General features: G+C 54.7%; 1 protein-coding gene across 2 annotated transcripts in view; it reads right to left on the bottom strand.

Moving 5' to 3' along the window:
* Positions 1-16,642, bottom strand: part of CTBP2 (C-terminal binding protein 2) — a 116,988-nt gene that overhangs the window by 67,559 nt on the left and 32,787 nt on the right. Inside the window, exon 2 of one of the 2 annotated variants that reach the window (XM_045291234.1) lies at positions 16,474-16,576. The gene's annotated coding sequence lies outside the window, so the exon portion shown is untranslated. Of the gene's footprint in view, positions 1-14,116; positions 14,165-16,473; positions 16,577-16,642 lie in introns of those variants that run through there. The other variant, XM_004700879.2, reaches the window with a different exon arrangement.

Genomic DNA, 16,642 nt, shown 5'->3' with positions numbered 1-16,642 from the left:
AGTGGAGCAGACAGACAGCATCTACCACCACCAAGAAAGGAGAGCGGGGAGCTGAGCATGGCCCCTGTGCTGAGAACCTCCTAGATCCAGGAGATGAGCCTCGGTCTGATGTGACCATCCAGGGGCTGTCCCAGTAGGATAGGACCGTCCTCCCTCATCTGTGCACCAAGCCACTGGAGAGCATCTTTTGGGTTAAAGATAAACCCATGAGGAACTCAAGTTGGCCACGTCTGCGCCAAATGGTCATTACCTAGCGGGCCAAGGGTTTCCCATCTTCACGGCCTCTGTCCTGACAGAGCCCTCGCTAGGAAGCTCTTTGACCAGAACACCCAAAAAAAATTGAAAGCAGGAGCAACAGTGACAGGAGTCTGCAATCACCCCCTTTTCTTAACAGCTAGAGGTTTGCATTCCGTCCCTGCTGATTGCTCGGGTCAGGCGTGCTCCTGAAATCATTTGCCCAGAAGATAAAGTACCGCACGCTTAACATCGTCGCCAAAGACCAGGTACACCTAGGACATCTCCAGCACCCCATTCCTCGGTTAGTTCTGGTGGTGGCCTTCTTCCTTTCTGATGGCTTCTGTGGGAACGAGAAGGGGAAGGTACCGAGCTCCATGGGGTGTCACTGTGTATAGAGTGAATAAGCAAACAACCGTACAAAATAAAATCCCGACAATCATACAATTCCCGGTTCTCCGTGGAGACCAGAGCCTCAGAACTACGCATGGGACAGAACCCCTGTCGTCATTTCCCAACTCCAGAGCAGGGCAGCCAGGCCTGCACCGTCAAACCAACAGGCACAGAACCACTCAGACACACGGACATCGGCTGAACAGGTACAAGCGCCAAGCAAAACTGTTGGCGACGGTGGGTGGGGGTGGGGGTCACTGACCAGCCAAATAGATGTCCTCTGCCTGTGTTTGTTTACAAGGTTCACCGTGTCAGGAAACCTCTGCGGGGCGCCAAGCCTGCCGGGGACACCTTATCTCACAAAGTCTCCCACCTAAGACCACCACCCACCGTACGCTGCGTTCTGCTTTGTAATTCTAAAAGGGAAGCCACATCCGGTAAGAACTCCCCAAGTCTGTGTATCTCGAAACCATCCCCCTTCTGTGCGGACATTAACTAGAGGTTTAATGCGCGTGTGTATGGGGGGACGGGGTGGGGGTGCCTGATATACAAGGGGGCGCCAATCTCTTCAGAGAAATTAACATTTCAATCCCGGTTTTATCTCGAAGTCATTAAACTGTGCAACATGAGTTATTGGAAGTGTAGCCGCGAATTAACTCTATTCATCAAGGAAGCCCAAACACTCCTGAGTGCATCTGTAATGAAAGCGCCCGAGCTCCCTTCTATCTCTTCTCATTAAAGTAAACCAGCTTTTCCCGCGCTCAGTATATAAAGCTGTCTTCTCTTCATATAATTTTATTACCGTAAGCTGGCTTCACAGTCTAAACTATTACAGGCCTCCAATTAATTTTTTCAGCTTTTGCCTGAAATTTTAATGAAATAGTAGCGGGTGGACCTGCTGACTCCAGATACGAGTAGCTCTATAAAAAATTAACTAAAAAAAAGAATCACCAGATCTGCCATCCTGTCCATCCCAGATGGATCCTCCCCATCCCAGGATCCACGGGCTCCATCCTCGCAGGTCCATCCTCTCCTCTTTCCGGTGTGCCTCGCTGCGGCCCGAGCAGAAAGGGCAGCCACGAGCCAGCTCTGCTCAGGTGAGGCTGCTACAGCTGCTGGTGAAGGATACTGGCCTCCCACTGCCCTTCCTCATGAGGTTGTGCAAAAGGATGAGGCCACGGTGCAGTCTCAATTGGTCACAAGCGCCCCTTCTAGAAACATTTCAGCAAGCCGCTAGGATGGGTGCCTTCGATCCTGCCACACACGAAGATACGCAAGTAAGAGGCCACCCTTCTCCAAACCACCCCACGAGGCAGCAAGTGCCCCCCACAAGAGCTCCGACTCTCCCTGAGGGCAGTGCAGAACCAGCCACTGCCTGAGCCTCGGGCGAGCCGCAATCCGAGGAAGCGAGGAACGCCCCGCCACAAGGCGCCCCAGACCGCTCTGCCGGGATCTGTGGAAGTACTGGCTGGTTGTCAGAAGCAGATAGGTCACCAGGCCTGTCTCTGGAGGCTCGCTCTGCTGCGATCCATCTACCGTGCTGAAATACCACCTGCTATGACAAACTGGCCGGTGGGTGGTGCTGGTGGTGGTGAACTGAAACCTTTCCGGGTCCAGGACAGAAGCCCTCCAGCCGTGTCACAAGAGGGCCAACACGAAGCACCCGAGTCCCACTAAGGACACACAGGGCAGTCTTACCTGGGACTTTGGGCCACCAGCCTCACAACCGTTCAGGTGCCAGCCCAAGGGAGCAGTGACTTCCGGTTCCTGTGAGCAGAGGGCAGCGGCAGAGAAGAGCCCTGTTTATAAAGAGCCTACTAAGCAAAGGCCGAGTAGCCCTGGTGGCACAATGGTTAAAGTGCTCGGCTGCTAGCCAGAAGGTCTGTGTCTTGAACCCACCAGAGGCTTCGCAGACAAAAAGACCAGCCGACCTGCCCCCATGGCAATCCCATACCGTTCCTCAACACCCCATGAAACAGAGAGGACCTGGTCCAGAAGGTCCCCAGGCTGTCTCAGCTCTCTCCCACTGAGCGGCTGCTGGATTCCAACTGGTGACCTCCAGGGCCCCTCTAGACAGAGCAACCCCCACCAAACGACCTTCCCCTGCCTGGGCCTGGTGAGAGGTGGGGAGACACTGATAGGATTCAACTGTGATAACTGGGAACCGGGACATTGTGCATGCCATCCTGCTGGGTATGAAATGGGCCCTCTGAGAAGCAGGAGGTAGAGCATCTCACTTCCAGCAAGAGCCAGGAGTGGAGCACACCCCCTGGAGCCCGAGATCCCTGCACCTCCTGGATCCAGAAGACCGCTGTGACGTCCGAGGAGCAGCAGCAGAGCCATGAGTCAGGGCGTGAGACAGTGGTGGGCTCCCGGGCCCAAGGGAAAGTAAAGCTGGGTGCTTTGGGGCAGGAAGCTGTCTTTCAAAGTGGGGTGCCTCTGGGCACTTAATTAGGGGACACTGAATTAAAAGTGCCCTCCAATGGAGGGTTATGTTGCAATAGCAAGTCCTTTGGGTGTTTGTCAGCAGGCCTGAAAGAACACTGGCACGTGCCACGTCCCAGTGAACAATTCTATGTCCAGTACTCCCTCGCACTATAACCTGTCTCCTTAATAAACCCTGCGATCGTGACCACCGACTGTGGGTTGTGAAGCCAGCTGAGTTAAGGTTTATTGCGCCAACCTGGCCGATAAACACTTGGGATTAATTGAAGGGCAGAGAGATAAATGGCTCTCTGAGCCTCCCCTTTCTAGTTCTTGGGTCTCTTGCTTTCTGATGGTTGAAACAGGGTGCAGCTGCCTTAGCCAGTTCCCTGCTTCAACTGGCAAGGCCCACTTCCTGCAAGACATCCTTGAGGAGAAGCCACATGGACCTACCCTGATGCAGCCCTGGGAGCTGGAGCAGCCGTGTGGAGACCCCTGCCAGCGCTGAGATGCTCACACATTCACTGATTTGGCTTTCCTCCTGCAGTTGGCGTCATTGTGTGTTTTGTGAGATGGAGGACTCTGTAGATTGGTGTCGGTTGGACATATGGGTTAATGTTGGGCCTATGGGTTTGGGCAGCACTGGGTTGGGGTGCTTTCTTAATGTACAAGTGTGCATGTATAAAACTCTCTCTTATACATGTGAGTTTCTGTGGATTTGTTTCCCTAGTTTACCCAGACTGACACACCAGTGTAATGGATTGCAGAATCTAGATCAAGAAGGTAAAGGATATCCAGACAGAACACATCCACCACCCTCCAGTCAGTAGCCTTGCGCTTACTCCCCTGGGCCACCAGGCCTCCAGTTTGCAAAGCTGACAGATGAGCGAACCCTCTGGGGCCATCGGACTGTTCTACAGAGCTGCTCAGCAGCAGCAGGTGCATTTGACTGAACCCAGCCCCCTTGCTCTGGGCCAGTCCTGGGGTCCGGCAGTACATCTCTCAGCCTGCTCCTCACCTGTGCGGGTTAGAAGCTGCCTTCACTGCCCGGTGGCTGAGACCTGGCATGGGAACGGCTTCTAAGCCTTCTTTAACATGGCCTCCCCTTGTTGCTTGAGAAGCTTTTAACAGTCCTACAAACAGCTCTGTGCCTCCTCTTGCCCTGAGGATCCACTCGCACCTGTTCTGACTTAAGCAAAATTTGACTTGAACATACACTCGGAAGCAAGATTTCATTCCGAACCCAAGGACTCATGAGCCAGCCCTGGTGCCCAGGACAGCAGCGGATCCAGGGAGGCAAAGAGCAGGACTGGGAAGGCCTTGCCGGCAGCAACCAGCACATGTAACCAGGAAGAGGCTCAACTTGCTCTGGGCCCCCAATTAAGACTTCCCTGTTCATCTCCACTGTTGGAGCCCAGGAAGGGTGGTCTCCCAGCACCTGCTTGGAAAACACCCCCTCACTGCTCCTGTCCCCTTCTCCCAGCCAGCAGCTCCTGAACACGGGAAAGAGCAACAGGTGTGCGTGAAAACCACAGTCCTGAGTTGCCCGGTTTCAGGGAAGATGGGTTCCCGCATGAACAGTGGCTAAGAATCCAAGACTCCAGGCTGGCTGCCGGGGCACAAAACAGAGACCCTTATCCAATGTCCTACGGAGACCCATCCCACCACTTCTGACTAGCAATGCCTCCCTTCCGGAGAGAAGCCCCAAGCACCAGGAAAAGGTCCCCAAGCTCCATGCTGCCAACCCCCCCAGGGAGGACCCAGTGGGTCTCATTAGGGCCACAGGCAGGCTCTGAAAACCCCTCCAGTCAGGAGAACGGGAGCTAGCAACTGTGCGGCTGACAAGCACAGACGCTGTCTCTGTCTAAAGATTCCCAAATAGATCAATTAGCATATTAGAAAGAATTTACTTCCCATTTCCCTTGACAGATCGTGAAAGCCCAAAGCAACACGCAGTTTGAAACTGACAAGTGCATGGAGGCTGGAGATGCTCCCATGCACGGAGGCAACAGCAGAAGAGGGATTTCTAATGATTAACCACTAAATTGATTCCAAGAGGCGGATGTCAGGAGCTATAAATCTATTTCTTTGGCAACCTAAGCACAACATCAAACAAGTCCCTCCTGCTCTGTGATTGGAAGTCCCAGCATCTCCCGAACCTCAGCACCCAGCACTCTGGGCTGCTCAGACCCAGCCCCCAAAGCCACCCTCTCTGCCTTCGAGTGAAGCCGGAAGGACAGAGAACGGACCCTGTGGATTTCCCGAGACTCTGTCTTTCGGGAAGTAGAAAGTTCAGTCTTTGTTCCAAGGAACAGCTGGTTTCCAACTGCTGACCTTGGGGATCACAGGACGTATAACCACCACGACATCGGGGATTCTGTGGGGCTCAGAGCGGGTACAGAGAGGGCAGAGGGCAGAACCCAGGGGGACTGAGTGCAAGCCGCCCCCCCAACATCCTATGTGCGTGAACACATGTTACCACGAGAGAAAAGCTACTGCTTACACACATGCCAACACCAAGACTGACCTCCGCACTGCTTTGCATCCCTTTCAGGTTCAGAAATTTGGGGGGAGAGGCAGGGCCGAGGGGTGCAGAGGAGGGCCGAAGGCTTAAGCGCCAGAATCATTCTGAACAAACTAAGTGGCAGGCTGCCTGGCCGTCCTTCTCAACACCCTCCCAGAATGCTCTTCCTAGAGCGCAAATCAAGATCTGCATTTAAATGGAGTATTTTTAATGTAGGAAAAGAGGCGGCCCTGGGGTATAAAGGTATTGCATTCAATATCTCAGGGCCCAACACTGCATTTTCAATGAGGCGGAGGCTTGAAAAGTTGAGAGACAATATTACACATCCCGAATGGTCCTGTCATTACTACCACTGTTACTAAATTCCCCCTCCTAATGGGTGTGTTGTCTTTGTAGCCAGGCCTGTTAATAAAAGTAATGTGATATTACATCATTCTATCAATTTAATCTTGAGAAAAAAGACTGCTGGGATCCGGGTGAAGCCGCCGGCTCAGATAATTCCAGCCATTATTCAGTGTGAAATTCAAACCATCTGAATTCATTAACATTGGTTGTTACAAATCTGCATTTTCAGACTTGCCATAAAACACCGGGGCCCAAGCCGGTGACCTGCATCTAACAGCCTTTCGTGTGAAGTGGCCGTGCAGAAGGCTTCTCCTAGCCCTGCCGGCTCGCAGGAGAAAAAGCCAGCGGCATGGCGGGCCGGGTCACCTTGGAGAGAGCTGGCCACACCATCTTTGGGCCCCCCTTCGGTCACCACACTGACTGTTTGGGACAACTGCAGGGACCTTGAGCCACCTCCAGGTGCAGCAGGACACACGTCCCACAGGAAGAGGGTATGTTAGCAAACAGAGGGGCTCAGGTAGCTGTACACGCTGGGGTGAGGGAGGAAGGAGGCGGCCTGGGCCCGCCCACAATAAGCAAACTCAGGTGTGATGTTTGGAGACGGGGGCGGTGCCAGAGGCCCAGGATGAAAAAACAAAGCCGGGGCTGATTAGGGGCCGAGAATGCCTCCACCTGCCAAGCTCTCCAAAGAGGCTCCCATATTCATTTTACTCAAACTCCAGGTGCCTTCTCGGGAGAGCTCTCCCCACCTGAAGCCCCAGCGCGCACGCGCACACGCACACCCACCTGTCCAGAGCTGTGGACAGCTGCTAGTGACAGACATCTTTCTCCAGTGGGAGACCTGTGTGCAGGCCAAGCCCCTCCAATGACCGTTTTTTTTTTTCCCTGAGCCCCGTTTTACAGAAGAGAAAACTGAGGCCCACAGTTCAGAGAGGTTTGGGCAGCCCAAAGCCAATGTCCAGGAGGAGGCCAGGACCCCTGGCAGCTGTCTGTTTCCCATCACTGGGCCTGCCTCAAGCCCCCAGCACCTCTTTACTTGCCCCATCCAAACACCGAGAACAGCCCTCAGGCTGGGCAACACCCCTTCGATGGTGGAGCTACTTCTGGGCCAAGCCCCCGACCCCCGTCCTGGCATCCAGCTGCTGGGCTTAAGCAGTGGGCAGAGGCTTTCCAGCCTTCAAGAGGCCCCTGAGTGTTTGCGCTGGTGCCGGAGGAAGCGCAGAGTACCAGTCAATAGAGCTCTTTCCTTCGTGGGCGGACGGTGGCGCCCAGGTCATCTTCTGTTGTAACTAGGCAGCGGCAGCCACTTTCCCTGGAGTTTTGGAAAGCCAGGAGCCCCGCATCCTCATCAGAGTTGAGGTTTAAACACACCTGACAGGGGCTGACTGCTACACCCCCTGGAATCACCTGGTTCGGGGTGGCGGGGGCGCACCATGTGCTTGGGCTCATGAAGGAATAGGGCAGAGCATCTGCCCGGGTGTCTGGAGGGACGGGGCTTGGGTGAGCTGGGCCCCGGAGGACTTGGTGGCTATCATCATCATCATCATCTTCGCTCGAATGGAAACAGTGCAACCACAACCCCTCCAGTCCCAGCCGGAACCAAGGCAGGGCCCTGGGGCCCCTAACTCTTCACGGGGGTCGGAAGTCTCCTCTGTCTCCCACAGAGGGGCTGCTGGTTTTGAACTGTCCTCCCAGCTGCAGCTCAATGCCAAACCCACGACAATACCAGGGGCTCCCAAACTGCGGCTCCCGTAAGGCACCCCCCACTCAGAGAGGCTGAAGTGACCTCCCATTTCCGGGTGGAGAGACCTGGGTTCCAACACAGCTGTTTGATGCGTTCAGGACCATGTACACCTCCCCCAAAGGGGGCGTGTGCCAAACCCTTTTGTCCTGTCCCAGACAGAAGTAAGGGCGACTCCCTGCACAGCCTGGCTCATGCCCGACACCATCCTCCGTCCCCTGGCCACCTGGACTCATGCCTTCTCAAAGACACTGGCCAGTTGTCTGCAATGTGGAGGCAAGGCCCAGAAATGGTGGGAGCCATCGAAAGCAACAGAGACCGCGTGGTCTCTGTCCCTAAGCGCCTGGGAGGAAAGCTTCTCAAATGGTCTGTGCGGGGACAGAGCAATGCCCCTAAATCCCTCTTCAGGACTTTTATCTCCCGGATAGCGGAGCCTCAAGGCTCTGGATCAGGAGCCAAAGGTGGCTGGGTGGAAGCCACTGTCAGGGCTCCCCCACCGGGCAACAAGTGGCTGACGGCCAGCTCAGGAACAGGGGAGGACTCACACCTGGAACAGGACTCCAAAATCCCAAACTCACTGCCACCGAGTCAACGCTGACTCCAGCGGGGTCCCCCTGTGGTTCCTGAGACTGCTAAGGGTTTACAGGAGTAGAAAGCCCAGTCTTTCTCCAGAGGAGCTGGTGGTTTCGAACTGCCGACCACGAGGACAGCAAGCCCAATTTGTAACCACGGCACCACCAGGGCTCCTGGACGACGGCTGATGGGCCCTAAGCAAAGCCGTACTGACCCAAGGGAGACCCAGCACATGGGCGAGCCTTCCACACAGTATGTTGGATGACAAGTGAGCCACAAAGCGACATCTGGGAAGAGGAGAATTGTGTGCAGAGACATCAGCCGGAGGTGGGGGTGGGGGGAGGAGTTGTCGTCAGTGCTTAGGCAGCACTGCCTGCGGTTTATAGGGATGGGGGTCAACAGTAGATGCCGGTGATGGGTGCCCACCGGGGCTGATGCAACGCCCGGTGCACAGGAAGGACGTTGGTGAACGCTGCTCTGTCAGTCATTACAAAACACCAAGGGTTCAATCCTGAAGGAGACCCCTTTCTCAGACGTCTCTCATATCACCTCTGGGGACACAGCACTCATCCTTCCAGCCTGCCCTCCCCACCCCCATTTCCTCCCCAAATTTCCAGAGCTGGGGAAGCAAATATCTGCTCTCACTGTCTGCAAGCAGGGTGGGATGCAGGCGAGCCGAGGGCTACTCCCTGTGGGTCAGCTGGGGCCCAGAGCTGGTGCAGTGTAAAGGTTCCAGGGCTCCCCCCTCGCCCCCTGCTCCCCCTCCTGCTGTGACAGGAAGCACCCTTCCCAGAACAACCATTTCCTTGGAGTTCAGCAACCGCTTGGCTGCACGGGGAAGGAGAAGGTGGCCAGAGAGGTTTGGGGAGACAGGACAAGGACATAAGCCAGATCTCTTTCCCACAAAGACAGTCCACAGAGCCCTCCACGTTAAGGCAACATAGCGCCCTTTGGTATAAATCAAGTCCCACCCTAAACAGATCCGATGGGCTCTCTGGGACATCTGATCCTCTGCTCCAGGAGAAAGGATGGCCAGGGGTGGTTTGAGGGGGGTGGGGGAGGGAGAGACTTGTTAGGGCACAGGGATGAAGGAAATTAAACTCTGTAATCTGATGTTCAGAGTTGCTACTCATCCAGGGTCCCAGGCTTTTTTCCCCTTCAAAATCCTTCCACGCTTCCCCACCAAGGTTCTATCCTCTCACCATGCCTAATTAATCCCAACAGCATCTGCGACCCACCACACAGGTTGTTGCTGTTTCCTTCCAATAGCCTGCTGCTGAGCAAGTGATTTGCTTGCTCGGGCCTAGAGAAACCATGCGGTGAGAAATACACAAAGTCCCTGGTCCGGCCCGCTCCCTGAGAGAACAGAATAGCAGTGTTCTGTCTACCTCCATCCACACCTGGAGGGTATGTCCAGGCATCCTGTGTCCCGCACAGACAGACTAATGAGTCACCCAACATAAGCTTTTTGAAAAGCTCCTATCCGCCCCAAATGAGTCTAGCAGAATTATCTTAATTGTTACGTGTTGAGAATGAACTCCAAATGATTGCTAACCACGAGAGTTTCTTGTTAAACACCCAAGGGGCCAGGGAGAGTCATCGCGTTGGCCTAAAAGAATTAAAGCCATCAGTACACAAAGCCAATGTGTTCGCGGGTGGGAGGGAGGCAGTCAAAGGCAATAGCCTCCCCATCCCATATGAAACCCCTACTAGTTCTGGGGCATGACCACAGCAAGAGGGGCCAGGGCAGCCTTCTTTTCTAGAACAGAGCGCCGGTGAGCTGGTTCTGCCTTATCAGAACCCTGTTTACAGCAGAACAAAACACTACCCAGTCTCGCGCCAGCCTCACAAGCACTGCCACCTTGGGAGGGCATTGTTGCAGCCACTATCAATCCCACCCCCCACCCCTCTTCCCTGACCCTCTACTTTACCAAGCGCGATATCCTTCTCCAGGGACTGGGCCCTGCCGATCACACTCCCAACGTACCCTAGACAGAGTCTCGCCATCGCATGCCCACGTTCCAAGGAGCATTCGGACTGTCCTTCCGGCAGTCCATGTGCAGGGCAGTCTCTGGTCCTTGTGAACACCATTCACTCAAAGGCATCGGCTGGCTTCGTTGTCTGGGTTTCACCTGCAGGTGAGGTACCATATACACTTGTGGATAAGCCGAGTTTCCCCGGACATTTTTAATGCAGTGTTCCTGGTAAAAGTAGGTGCCCCGGCTGATATTCGGGTCGGCTTATACTCGAATATATACGGTAACTGAAGACACGATGGGTTGAGTTAGGCACACTTTAGTTCTCCAAGGGACATCTTTGCTGTAAAGAAGTCTACGGTAGATTTGACCGATGCAATACAATCTGACTGCGGCTGCTTCTGGAGCCACTGGCTGTAGATCCAAGTTGACTGACGTCATCCTCGATCATGATGAAGTCCCCTTGTCTAGCTGTGACAACTTTGTCTTCTGTACATCTGAGTTGCAATCCACAGTCCGATTTTCCTGAGCAAGTGGTTCAAAGTCCTCTTCACCTGCAGCGAACAGGGTGTGTCCTGGGTGTTCACAGGTTAACCAGTCTTCCTCTAGACCTGGACTTCTGCACAAAAGTCCAGCTGCTCGGAACAGCTGTTCAGTGTTCAGACTGAATAAATAGGGTAAAATGACAACAGCCCTGACATGAACCTTCTCCGATTCTAAATCACATAGTATCTCACAAAAAAGGCTGGGAGAAATGACGTCCTTTAAGTCAGAGTAACTTCCACATTATGACTGGGTGGGGTCATGCAAATGAGGTCTTGAAACCTAAACGAGGTGATTGGTCGATATTGCCATCACACTCCGCAGAATAAATGAGGTGATTGGTCGATATTGCCATCACACTCCGCAGAATAAACGAGGTGATTGGTCGATATTGCCATCACACTCCGCAGAATAAACGAGGTGATTGGTCAATATTGCCATCACACTCCGCAGAAAAGGACCAGTCTTTGAGGTGGAGAGGAAGCCACAGAAGCGCCGAGAAAGAAGTCAGTGGTGGGCATGTCCTTTGGTCCTGGGCTGCCGCACGGAGAACCTCTGGAGTCCCAGGAGATCAGAAGGTCATGCCACAGGGGCAGCTGAGCACCTGCAGGCAGGAGACTGGCTGGCACAGCAGGCTGCCTCGGAGTGGTAAAAAGAACCCTCCCGAGAAGGAGTGGCCTGCAGCTTTCCTAACCATAAAGGACGGGCCCTGAACTGTAACCAATTACTTCCCGAAGAAGCCCCACTGCCCTGAGTGTGGCCCGTGAAGTGTGTGATCACCGAGTTGAGTTGTCCAGGCAGCAGAGAGCGGGAGGGGTGTGGTGGCAGCATCGCCCTCGGGCTATTGGTCTCCTCTTCCCTCTTCTGAACTTAGAGGCGTCAGATGCCACCCACTTTCACAAAATTCACCAGCTGCTCCGCGGGAGAGAGGCAGACGATCAAGCTGCTTCCAGATACAGACACACAGCCTCAGACACCCTACAAAGCTGCACACTGTCCTACAGGGTGCTGGGGGCGGGGAAGGGGTCGGAACCCACAGGACTGGACTCATTTGGGGCAGGTGCTGACAACATGAGTCTAAAATAATGCAACAAAGCCCATTGTTGGAGCATCTGATTCCCCCCACCCCATGTCAACCTCGTGTCTCCCGAGGAGAACCAGGCTCCATAGGGTTTCTCAAGGTCCTATAGAATCCCTAACTGGATGACAGCGAGTTTTGCTCCTTTGGGTTTGGAGACAATAGCCAGGCTTCTCTTCAGCGTGCCCCTGGGTAAAGGCAAGCCTCCACTCTTTCCATTAAGGGCTGCTAACCCCTTGCCTCGCTCTGGACCTCCCCCACAGCACTACAATCCCCCAATCAAACTCATTGCCAGGAGCCATTCAACTCAGCCATATTATAGGGCAGGGGCTAAGTGCCCCCGTGGGCGTCCAAGACATTAACTTTTTAAGGGAGTAGAAAGCCTTGTCTGAGTCCTGAGGAGCAGCTGGTAGTTTCAAACTGCTAGCCTTGTAGACTGTAGCCCAACACTGAGCCACTAGGCCACCAGGACTCATTTCCACAGCACCCCACACTCGAGTAAGTGAACCCAGAAAGTGGCAAGGGCACCAGGAAGGGAACGTGGCCGAGGCCAGGATCCAGCGCTGGTGCCCGACCAAGGCAAACGAGCCTGGTGATGCCACTTGTGGCTGTGGCCAGGGTCTCCCTGCAGCCCCAAGGCCTGAGAATAGCATTCTTGGTGAATGATGTGGGGCCCCATTCAGGGCAATGGGGAGCCGTGGCTGGAAAGGGGACCCATCCCTGAGTTCTCTGGCCAGTCCTGCGCGCATGCTGCTGGGGTTACCCCGCCCCGAGCCACCTCTCCCCCCACACCCAAGGCAGGAGCACCAGCAGGCACAGAACCAACCTGGCCGGGACCCCAGGAAGTACAGGGGCTTGCTCATTGCCCACACATGGAGGGCAGGGTGATAATTAAGACCCTCTGCTTCACTCTGTCCCTCCCCTCATTCCCTCCCTGGTAAAGGGGCTTTGATTGAAACCAGCAGGGTGGGGGGTGGGCTGGGAATAGCAGGAGGCGGAAGCCAGTACTAGAGACAGCAGAAAAGAAAACCCACCCCAAGTGTTGGGGGCTGTTGTCTGCTACCTCCTGTAGGCCTCTAGGGCTGCCAGCCTTCTGGCGACTTCCACTGTCCTGCCCGGCAGCCATGCTTGGTTTGGGGGACACACACGAGAAGGCTGAGTCAACACCTCCAACTATTGCTTGGAGGGCAGACTGGCCCCCTGCGCTCAGAAGGAATGCCATCCAAACAAGGAGTGCGGCAATGGGGCCGCCCACCCTCCCGGAGAGTCACAGCCATCTACTCCCCCGACCCTGCACCCCGAGCCATCTTCCGCACCACCCCCACCCCAGCCTGTTTCTCATCTGGAGACAGCCCTGGAGATGAAAAGGCATGCATATCTTCCTTGGGTCTGTGGTTTCCGACGCGGCAGCCCTGCCTCCAGTCCCAAAGCTGGAGCGGGATCACAGGGCCCTCGTGAAGGCCAGATGGATTCCTGAATGGCTGGTGGCCAGCACAGGACGAGCCCGGAGGAGGCTCAGGCTGGAAGCCCCTGGCCCAGGAAGTCCAGAAAGCTAGCGCATTGCAACCAGTGTGAGCACCATGTAGAACACTGGTCACTGGACCCCGGGTATGAGGGGTCAGCTCCCTTAAACACAACACAATCCTTTCCATTAATGGGGGAAGGAAGAGATAGGTCTTGCCAGAGAGAGAACCAATGTCCAGCCGGATGGCTAAAGGCCCCACACTTCACCGGAGGAGGGACCATCTGGTGGAGTCCAGTACGACCACGGCCAGGCTTTCCCACACCAGCAAGACCTCCGTTGTGTTGCCTTTCCCTGCAGGCAGGCTGAGCTTCTAACATCTGATGCAAACAAGGCAGGATGCATGTTTCCCCGAGAACACAAATGGATAGCAGAGGTTGTATCCTTGCTCGACCACATGCGGCCACACTGCCACCACACCACTGAAAGCTCACCTGAGGGGACTTGCCCGCGTCCACGTCTTTGTGGGACAAGACTCACTCGCCCCGACACCTCTGGTAAAACAAGATTACAGGCACTAATGAAACGCTGCAACGAAACCACGATTCCACCGCCAGCCAACGCCGGTTCTCGAAGTCAGTAAGCCACACGGCAGGAAGGGTTTTCAGTTCAACATGCGGCCACAGACAGAACAGCAAGTAAAGGCAGGAACGAAAGGCAACCAGGCTAAAGTTAGCATGTCCTTCCTTCCCCGCAGTTAAGGACAACTCGCCTCCTTTGGAGGAAGGGAAAAAGGGAAGGTGTGAGGCGAAAACAAGCATACCCACAAAGTAGCAGGACGAGTGTAGCAGGAACATACGTCTTACACGTGGACGCGGTCAGGAGACAGATGTGCTAAGAGGACGCATATGATGTGCCAGCGGCCCTGGTGCCTCAGGGCTTTGGCACCCAGCAAACGGAGCGTCCTGTTCTTTGTCTACGTCCTTCTCCCTCTGCCCACAGGTGAGGTCTCAGCCTAGGCCAGGGCTGTCAACAGCCGAGCTACCTGGCTGAGATCAACAGTGGTGCAGTTTCGGCCTATTAGTTCAGAGGCCCTTCTGGTGTTCACAGGTAGGTGGCTGGCCTAAGGGAGTGTGGAAGCGGGCGGTGCTATGCAGAGAGGGGCACAGCTTAAAGCAATCGTCTAGAGAGAGAGAGAGAGAGAAATCCAAGAGCCACTGCCCAGCGCCTGACCTTGTGTGAACACGGCTAATGTCAACATGGGTGTGGTTTGTGGACTCTGCAGGGCACTGCCAGTGGTGACGGGCGGCCTCTTCAACACTCCCAAACTATCAAAAACTCCTGCTCAAAATTGCACGCTAAACACAGCAGGGCCAGGCCCGTTCAACGCCAGGAAACACAGTCCTACAACAGCAGTTCCACGTAATCAAACCCCAAGCCACACTCCCGACCACCTCATCTGTTCTGACTCCAAGCAACCCTATAGGGAAGGGGAGAGCTGCCTCTGGGTTTTTCCAAGATTTTAACTCTATAGGAGCAGCCAGCCTCATCTTTCTCTTGCTCAAGGGCTGGTGGGTTTGAACCTGGGGCCTTGTGGTTTGCAGCTGAATGCACGTCCCATTATGCCACCGGGGCTCACTCCTGCACAAGTCTGTTACAAACACTGGCTCCCCTGGGCTGTAGGTTAGGCACTGACCCTTCGGTGGAAAGAGCTCAGGGGTCAGGCACAGGATGGGCAGGTCCCATGCCCGCTGCCCACTGAACATACCCTCCACCTGGGCGGCAACACTGACATAGGCGCCTGCAAACCTTGGGCACATGAGGCAACACTGGAAACTTCTTTTAGGAGAATGAGACGGTTGGGCTAGAAACTTCCATCTGCTTCATCCCAAAGTGGTTAAGCCACATTCTTAGAATCCCTCAGAGGTCAACGAGGAGCCACTCCCAGGGGTCAACCCACAAGGAACCTCTCACTGGCCAGTCCTGGACGCAAAGTTCACTTAAAAGGCAGGGAGGACTAGGGACCACTGGAGCCCACTGCTTCAATCCACAAAGAAGCCCACCCCCACCCCCGCCTTGGGAGAGAGGCAACTTGCTGAAGGTCATCAGCTGGTGAGAAGTCTGAGCAGCCGTAGGTCCCTGGCACCCACATCGCTGACTGGCCCTTTGGGGTCGGGTGGAGATCCAGCTCAGCCCCTACGCGACCAGCAGACGGCCCTGTGTCCTCCCTCCGAGGCCCCCTGGACGCAGGGCCTCCAACTCGCCCCAGCTCCTCAGGAAGCTAGTTCTGAGGCCCCACTGGCCAAGAGGGCTTTTCTCCAAACCACAGCCTGCGTCCTTAGGCCCCCTGTACTCACCACTTTAGGGACCACACCGTGGGTTTGTGAGGGAGCCACTGAGCAAACCCCCCCCAACAGTCGCTTCCTTTGAGGACAGTTAGAAACCAACACTGCCCCCACCCCCAGGAACGCTGCCATCTTGAGACTTCCCAAGTGTGGCCGGGTTTTGGCACTAAGGGCAACCTGAAGCTAAACAAGAGACAGGACCACCCGCACCCGCTGCAGCCGGAGAGGCCGGCACTTCTTCAACCGCACTTCCAATTAGACGTAGACCGCGTGGAGCACTTGTGACGGCCGGCGCACACCGCGTTCGCACACTGCGTTCCCCAGTCCGTGCAGGGGAAGTTTCTCTTTAAAGAAAAGGTCTTTCCTGAACCCTCTCGGCTGATCACCGTGTGTCATCCACCAAGCTGTCTGCCTTCCATTTATTTGCACTTAGAAGGGGTCTGGCTCTGGTGTGGCATACAATTATGCCTCTAATTTATTTTTATTCTTTTTAATTAATATGTGGGGACATCATAGCGCTACTTCCCATCCGGACTCAAATCCCTGGTAGTGTCGTTTCGCCGACTTATCTCGACAGCGGCAGAAGGGAGAGAGAGGAGGGGGAAAAAATCACTTTACACAGAACTATATTGCTTCGGAGTTAATTACCTGTATATTTTGCTTTTGATAAATGAAAATATCAGATGCAAGAAACGGAAAGACAACCGATAGGATCCTGCTGTTCCGAGCCCTCTGACCCAGCCATCAACTCATTGAACCCATGTTCATTCCAAAGGGGATTGTAGGAGGCGGACCTTTTACCTGGAGAGACTTTTTTTTTTTAACAATAACTCACCAATATGAATCTGTCCACCAACACTATAGTTCACGCGCAGGCCCGTCCGTCTTCTGAGGGGAACACCGCGTCATGGGTCACAACCCTCTAAGACAACACAACCCTGAAAAGAAAAGGAATCGGGTCAGGGAAGTGGAAAAGAAGTGACTTTTTTTTTTGGGGGGGGGGG

This window comes from Echinops telfairi, unplaced genomic scaffold (assembly GCF_000313985.2).
Source record: "Echinops telfairi isolate 266 unplaced genomic scaffold, ASM31398v2 ScPeMD7_70;HRSCAF=299, whole genome shotgun sequence".
Lineage (NCBI taxonomy): Eukaryota > Metazoa > Chordata > Mammalia > Afrosoricida > Tenrecidae > Echinops > Echinops telfairi.
Note: the sequence above shows the minus strand (reverse complement) of the source record. Positions and strands in the feature narration are given on the sequence as shown.